Source organism: Macaca mulatta, chromosome 1, assembly GCF_049350105.2.
Source record: "Macaca mulatta isolate MMU2019108-1 chromosome 1, T2T-MMU8v2.0, whole genome shotgun sequence".
In the NCBI taxonomy this organism is placed as follows: domain Eukaryota; kingdom Metazoa; phylum Chordata; class Mammalia; order Primates; family Cercopithecidae; genus Macaca; species Macaca mulatta.
The window spans coordinates 109,659,328-109,667,709 of record NC_133406.1 but is presented as its reverse complement, the minus strand read 5'-3'; the positions used below and the strand labels follow the sequence as shown (position 1 = coordinate 109,667,709).

Below are 8,382 nucleotides of genomic sequence, written 5' to 3'. Positions count from 1 at the left end.
TTATGATTCCCACAACCTCCCCCATATGGTCCGTATGGTTTGTAATTGAGGTTTGCTTATAGCAGCAGGGTCTGGTAAGTGAAGTTTGCTGGCTTCACTGCAAAGTTTGCTGACATCTAAATAAGGGCTTAGAAATGTAAAGAGGCTTAGGGGAAAGAGTAGGGTGGCACGGAAAGGAGTTGCAGAGTGGGGAGGAGAGGGCAGCATGGAGAGGTTTCAAGAAGCTTTTTGGGGGCAGTTTGTCCCTAACACCTGCATAGGGCACTTACCATGAATGGAGCTTGTAGGACTGGAAGTTGCTCTGAGAAGTGGGTGAGTGGTGAGTGAATGTGAAGACCTAGACATTACTGTACACTATTGTAGGCTTTATAAGCAGTGCGTACTTAGGCTACACTCAATTTATTTTAAAGTATTTTTTTCTCAGTAATACATTAACTGTAGCTTACTGCAACTTTTTTACTTTTAATTCTTTATCATTCTTTTATAACAATACAGCTTAAAATGCAAAAAACATACAGCTATATAAAAACATTTTCTCCTTTGTACATCCTTATTCTATATGCTATTTTCTATTTTAACATTTTTTACTTTTTAATATTTTTGTTAAAAACTAAGACACAAACATACACATAACACAGAGTCAGGATCATCAATGACGCTGTCATCCACCTGTACATCTTGACCCACTGAGAGTTCTTCAGAGGCAATAGCGTGCATGGAGCTGTCATCTTCTAGGTTCATAATGCCTTCTTCTGGAACACCTCTGGAGGACCTGCCTGAGGCTGCTTTACAGTTAATTTTTTAATAAGTAGGAGTATACTCTAACATAACAATAAAAATATAGTAAATACATAAATCAGTCACACAGCACTTTAGTATAATCATCGAGTATTCTGAACTGTACATAATTGTGTGTGCTATACTTTTATATGACTGGCAGTGCAATAGGTTTGTTTACAACAGCATCACTACAAACACATGACTAATGCATTTTGCTAAGACATTGCAATGACTACAGCATCACTAGACAATAGGAATTATTTCAGCTCCATTGTAATTTTTTTTTTTTTGAGACAAGATCTTACTCTGAGAACCAGGCTGCAGTGCAGTAGCATGATCATGGATCACTACAGCCTCAAACTCTCAGGCTCTGGAGATCCTCTCACCTCAGCCTCCCAAGTAGCTGGGGCCACAGGCACCTACTACCATGCCCAGGTAATATTTTGGATTATTTTTGTAGAGACGTGGTCTTCCTATGTTGCCCAGGCTGGTCTTGAACTCTTGGGCTCAAGTGATCCTCCAACCTCGCCTCCTTATGGGACCACCATTGTATATGTGGTCCATCATTGACTGAAATGTTGCTAAGTGGTTTATGACATAATTTATCCTTTTAATCACCTAAATAGTATATCAGTATGTGGATAAACTATTACTGATTTAGCCAGTGTGATATGGTGGTCAAGAGCAAGAGCTATAGGACCCAACTCCAAAGCTTGAATCCCAGCTCTGCCACTTAATAACTATGAGAATTTGGACAAGATTGTGAACTTATCAGTGTTGCAGTTTCCTGGCCATAGTAATTATTGTGGCAGGCTAGAGTTTGTAGCTCACTTGTTGAGGTCGTCTTTGCATATTTGTCATTAAAGGACAGCGAGGATAAAACACACCCTACCTCACTTCCCTGTGATAAGTGGTGTTGAGGAAGGTAGAGCAGGGAGGAGGGAGCAGGAACAGGAAAACAGGAGGAGGATGTAGCTTTAAATGGGATGGGGAGGAAAGGACCAGGGTAGATCCCACTGAGAAGGGAGCATTCTTGAAAGACCTGAAAGAGGACAGGAAATGAGATAGGTAAACACCTGGAAGAAGAGAATTCTAGGCAGAATCAAAGGCCTTGAGGCAGGAGCATGCGTGGTCTGTTGAAGGAAATAGAAAAAACCCCAGTGTCTTAGAGTAGATTGAGAAAAAAGAGGAAAGCATGGGATATGAGGTCAAATGGTGCAGGGCCTTGCAGGTAAAGTGGGAGCCACAGGAAAGTTCTGAGCTAAGGAATAACGTGACAAAACTGATGTTTTGAAAAGATCACTTGCCGCTATTTTGAGATTAAACATTAGGAAGCTAAAAATAGACACAGGGAGACTGTGGGCCTATGCAATAGTCCAGGTAAGAGACGAAGGCCATATGGTAAATAGTTATACTATAAATATATACATTGAATAAAAATAATGTTTGCTAATAGAGAGTGGAGTGTGAGAAAAAGAAAAAAGTCAAGGATGGCACCAGTATTTTGTGGCTACAACAAATGGAGTAATAGAGATGACATTTATTAGGATGGGAAGACTGTATGGGAAGCATGTCTGGGGAGTTTGAAATCCAAGCTGGAGGTTCCTGTTGTACATCCCAGTGGAGCTGTCAGGTAAGAAGTTAGGTATTCACAATGTGGCATCCATAGGAGGGATCTGGCTGAAAATGACAGAGTAGCCAATGTTTTTAAAACCGTGAGACAGTATGACAGCTTTCTTAGTTTTCTGTTTTTGTCACAATAAATCAGCACTAATGTAGGCACTTAGAACAAAACCAATTTATTATTTTAAAATACTGGAAGTCAGAATTCTGGCACAAGCCTAATTGGAAAAAAGTCCTCGTGTCGCTAAGGTATGTTCCTTTTTGCTCATTCTGGCTATTGCCAGAATGTAGTTCTTTGTGGTTTTAAGATTGAGATCTTCATTTTCTTGCTGTATATAAACTGAGATCCTTTCCTAGCTTCTAGAGCCTACTGCATTTCCTTGACTTGAGGTCCCCTTACTCCATCTTCAAGGCCAAAAACAGTGGAACAAGTTTTCACCTTGTGTGTCCCTGACTTACTTTTCTTCTTCTTCTTCCAATTTTTAGGACTCATGTGATTATACTGAGCTGACCCAGATAACGCAGGATAATTCACATCTCAAGACCCTTAAACTTGATGACATCTGCAAAGTCCCTTTTGCCGTAAGGTTATATTAGCATAGGGTCCAGGAATTAGTGCAAAGCCACAATCTCAGGAAGAAAATGAAAGTGGATAATGAATACAGATCATCTGGGTGTAAACTTGAGGATATTCCAGAATATAGAGGTTAGAGAGATAAGACAGAAACTAGTAAGGAGACTAAGGAGCAGTCCCTAAGTAGAAGGAAAAGAATGGTGAATGGTGATTGGAGGTGAAGACAGTTCCAAGGGAGGGTATGTTAATTGCTGATGACACATCAAGGAAGGTGAGGACTGAGCATTGACCATTGGATTTAGCAACATGGAGTTTCCTGCTGACCTGGACCCGAGCAATTTTAATGGAGCAGTGGGGGCAATGCATGACAGAAGAGAAATCAAGACAGAAGGGACTTTTTCAAAAAAAGGTATACAAATGGTTAATGTGCAACATGGAAAGGTGTTCAATGATATTGTCATTTGGGAAAGGAAAATCAAAAGCACAATGAGTTACCAGTTCACACACACTCAGAAGGCAATAATCAAAGAAATGGACAATAGCAAGGGTTGGGAAGGATGTGGAGATGTTCTCCCATATTGCTGGTGGAATGTAAAAATGGTGAAGGTGAAGGTGGAAAAACGGAAATGAAGTATTGAGAGGGAGATAGAATATGAGAAGCTTTCTGACAGATAAAACCCAATGGAACAAACTGACTGACTGGGCATCTGAAATGAGTAACAAGGAGTCAAAAATGAGCAAAATTATGCTTCTCTGTGGATGCAAATCATATCTCCATTACTTACACTCAGGAGAACTTGCATGTAGTTAACGTCTCTGGATTTTAGCTTTTTCATGTGTACAATGGGGGATTTATTCCTCAGAGAGTTGTAGAAACTCTAAATGAGAGACTTATGAAAAACCTACTGAATGACATTATGAATAATAATATCATCAGTGGAAGGTGATTTGAGGATGTGATGCTGTTATCCCTGACATGGGCAGGAGGGAACTTGGACAAAGACCAAGGAAGAAAATATCCCTTCTCTGAATGTCTCGTCTGCATTTGAGTGCAATGTCCTTTATTCCATGTCTTCTACCCAATGAGGGCCCTACTGCCACTTAAGGGGTAATTTCTCTTTCAATCATTAGTTGTTCCAGCACCAAGAAGCTTAGCCTGAGTTGAGGCACCTGAGTCAGGAGGCCAGATCCTTGGGAGATTGACAACAGGAGGATACTCCCATCGGAATACTCCAGGATTCTAACAATATCTTAGTCTATTTGGCTACTATAACAAAATACCTTAGATGTATAAATCACTGGGCAGTTTGTATATAATAGAAATATATTTCTCACAGTCTGGAGGCTGAGAAGTCTAATACTATCAAGGCACCAGTAGATTCAGCATCTGGTAAGTCAGATTCAGGGTCTCTTCAGCTCACCTTCAGCTCCACAGATGGCATCTTATTGTGGCATCATCACATAGCGGAGGGGGAAACACTGCACTCAGTGGTGAAAGGGGAGAACAGTCTGTCCTCGCATGATGGAAGGTGGGAACACAGTGCCCTTACATGGTGGAAAGTGGGAACACCATGTCCTCACATTATGGAAGCGGGCAACACTGTGTCCTCACATGGTGGAAAGTCGGAACACCATGTCCTTACATGGTAGAAGGGGCAATACGGTGTCCTTACATGGTGGAAGCAGGGAACACTATGTTCTCACATAATGGCAGGAGAAACACCATGTCCTCATATGTTGGAAGGGGTGAACACTATGTCCTCATATGCAGAAAGGGGGTAAGACTATGTCCTCACATGGTGGAAGGGGGTAACACTGTCCTCACATGGTGAAAGGTGGGAGCATCATGTCCTCATATGGTGGAAGGGGAAACACAATGTCTTCACACGATCCAAGGCAGGAACACTGTGTGCTCATGTGGTGGACGTGGGGAACACTATATTCTCACACGGTGGAAGGAGGAGCACTGTGCCCTCACATGGTTGAAGTGACAGAAGGGCAAAAGGGGTGACACTGTCCTCAAGTCATTTTTTAAGAGTACCAATCCCATTCATGGGACCTAATCACCTCCTAAAAGCCCATTCTTCTTCATGCTTTTGCATTGGGTATTAAGTTCCAACATGAAACATCCAAACCACAGCAAGGGTCTTCAGTGACCCTTGTCATGAGGGAAAAAGATGGGAGCTTTGCAATCATCCAGTATTGGATCTAAGGCTTTGCTCTGCCACCAACTAGTTTTGAATACTGTTGACCAATACCAACTATAGTAGGCTCTTATAACAATTAAAAGGAATATCAGAGTAAAATGTGTATTTATAATGTAATGTTTTAAATAAGAAGAAAATATAAATAAAAATTTATTGGGTCCTTTGAATGCAGAGGACTTTTAAGTTTGATATCATTGGAAGAAATCATAAACAAGAAGAGCAAAACATTTAGTATTTTAAAATTAAAAATGTATTTAAAAAATAACTAAAAAGAATAATACTTGCAAAGTGCCTGGAACAAAAACTGGTTCAAACAACCTCAAAAGCCTTGTTCCTCTTTTTTGTTTGTTTGGTTTGGTTTTTTGTTGCCTTTGGTGCAATGGGAAGGTCAGTTGGGTGATCACATCTTACGCTGCCCCAGGGCTAATGTGCACTGATACCCAGTAATGTCCACTCACCTGGGAAGCCAGTGAGGAGACTGGTACACCCTTAGCCTTCTGCTCAGCCTAAAGGGAAAGACGGCAGAAATGAAGCCCTGCTATGGATCTTCTCCCTCCTGCCTCATCCGCCCACCATCCAGTAGTCACCTAGCATTATTTCCTAGTGCTCCATCTCTTAGCAGGGACTCTGTTCAGATCTTTGTTTTCTGTGGGTGGCAATGAGGAAATGAGCTCACCTGAGCCATGATGGAAACTAAGAGGCCCAAGGATCTGGGCCACCAGACATGCCACAGCAGCTCGTGGTACTAGAGTTAGCCCATCTCTGCGTAAAAGCTGGGACTCAAATAGGAGGCAGAGGCTGCAAGAAGCTGAGGACCCCTCAGGAGGAAAGAAACACCCACATACCATGGTGGAAGAATGGCCAGGTTCATAATAAGAGGTGGATAAGGGAGTAAGGAAGTCTCCAATTAGGACCTCGGGCCATGCATAGTCAAGGGAGGTCATTGTGTCCACTCCTGTTTCCAAGTAGAGCCACACCAGACAGTCTGTCAGTAACCCCTGTGCTGCATCTGCCTCTGCTGACCCCATGGGATGGGAACAAGGTGGCCCAGACCCTTTGCACCAAGAAGTACTTGTCTCCTCAGCCCTATTCCCCCACAGCCCCACATCCTCCTGAGAGAGCCCAGGTTAGTCCTACAGGAAGACACATGACCTTCCCAGGACACAGTTCCTGTGGTGGGAACTGTACATAGTGTCCAAAGTGTTCAGAAAAGTCAGATGTGGGAGAGATCATGTTTAAACCTTTGAGATCCAGAGAGCTCCATGGAACAAGCATCTTGGGAAGAGCTTCGAGCATCACAGTAGTATTTCAGCAGGCAGGAGTGAGGGTGAGGAACAGGGAGAAGGAACTTTCGTTTCAGGCAGAGGGATGCAAGTGAGCAAGAAGTGGATGACTTAGGGTTTGGGGCCAGCATGGCTACTGGGGTATTAAGGGTCAGAATAAGAAGAGGTTGGAGAGGGCTGGGTCAGACCTTCTCAACAGCTTCACCCATCAGAGCCCAAGTAGCCCTCATCAAGGGGGTGTGGAAGGATATCACACTTCTGTTCTTATAGCCAAGTGCCCTATACTAGGCCAAGGAAAGAGCTGAGGCTGTTTTCCTAAGACAACCTCCAACTGTGGCCTCTTAGGGTCATTCTCTGAGACACAGAGACGAGGAAGGTTTTGAGATGATACAAAATTCTCTTTCCACTCTACAGGAAGTTGAGTTTGGATCCACAGGAGAAAAGAAAGGTGGCTTTGGTTCAGTTGTATAATGTGCACTAGACACCCTTCCCCCACCCACCAACCTGCATGCACACACACACTGCCTGATACCCCCAAGGGAGCCCTACACAAAATCTGCAAAGGAAGCCTCGACCTGTTCCTTTATGGGCTCCTACCCACCCATGATATCCTCTAACTCATCATCCAGAAGCCAGGTTCTATGTCCCACCTCTGCAGCACAGTCAACACCTCTGCACAGTTCCCATGTCTGGGCTTGTGTCCTCAGAATTACACACACCAGTGACATGGCAGAGGTGGTGGGGATTTGCCACCTTTGCAATCAGACAGGGTCCCCTTGGGGAGGCTTCTGAAAGAGAGCGGTCAGGAGCAATGTCAATGACAAGGGGAAGAATCTTTGCTCAAGTGTAAGTGCATCTTTGGGAGGTGTCACAGAATGCAAACAGGCCATGGGTACATAGAACTGTGGCTATGAGATCAGAGTAACACAGATGGGGCATCGGGAACTGAACCAGCACTGGGAAACGCGGGGGCTGCAGGCTTCAGGCTCAGAGTACAGGTGTCCTTGGAGTGTCAGATCCTCTTGCTTCCTCCAATCGAATGATCTTAATGGCCTGGCCTGGTCAATGATAATGAACCTCACTGCAGATAGGAGTGAGAGACGCTTTTTTCCAGATGTTGTTCACTGATGCCCTGGATTACAAGACAGAGGGTTGTTGGATCTGCTAAGGGATAGAAAGGATGTGGAGGGACCCACAGAGCCAATACCCACTGACATGCACTGCTCATGACTTCCTCCAAAGTGCCCAGCACTACACCACACCCAGATGTAAATTTTCTTGGTAAATGCTGTTGATTGTCCACATATAGATAAACAGACGGTGTGGTCAGAAACGGCAGGTCCTGGAATTAGAAACCCAAGACTGGGCAGAGAGACCTGGGAGTTGCCAGGGTGGTCAGTGCCCCAGCCCTTACTTTGTTCTCACCCTTTGGAGACACTTGCTGCCTGAGATCTTCATATTGATTGACATCATCATCGACCCCATGGTTCTCCTACAATTCTCTACCTGAGAAAATCAAAGCTTGAATCTGTGCCGTAGAAAACTGTATCCCTCCCCACTGCCATGAACCCCAAGGCCAAGGCCACACCTACCATCCCTCTGCAGAGTCCACTCCCTGGAAGAAAAATTCAGGAGAAAGGAAGGTGAGGTTCTAGTGAGGCAGGGGAGGTGTCTGGGTATGGAAGGAGAAATGCAACTTGCCTCTTCCTATATTCATCATCTTCTTCTTCTTCTTCCCACATGTCTTCAAAAGACACAGCCCAGTTCCCAGGACCAAGAGCACACTCACAACAGCCCCTAGGATGGCTGGGAGCAGTCTAACCATATCCTGTTTGTATGAACCTGTTTCTGTCACATGGGGAGAGTGGAAAATGTTAAGGCAGGAGATAACTTGAGATGCTCATTACCAAGAGGA

The 8,382-nt window shown here is 43.9% G+C and overlaps 1 long non-coding RNA gene across 1 annotated transcript; it reads right to left on the bottom strand.

The window, feature by feature from the left end:
• Positions 1 to 2,300: 2,300 nt before the first annotated feature.
• On the bottom strand, positions 2,301 to 5,690 carry LOC144338352 (uncharacterized). Its single transcript, XR_013412360.1, has 2 exons — positions 5,643 to 5,690; positions 2,301 to 2,460 (listed from the first exon to the last, which is right to left on the bottom strand). It is a non-coding gene; the product is annotated as an uncharacterized LOC144338352 (long non-coding RNA).
• Between the last annotated feature and the right edge of the window lie 2,692 nt (positions 5,691 to 8,382).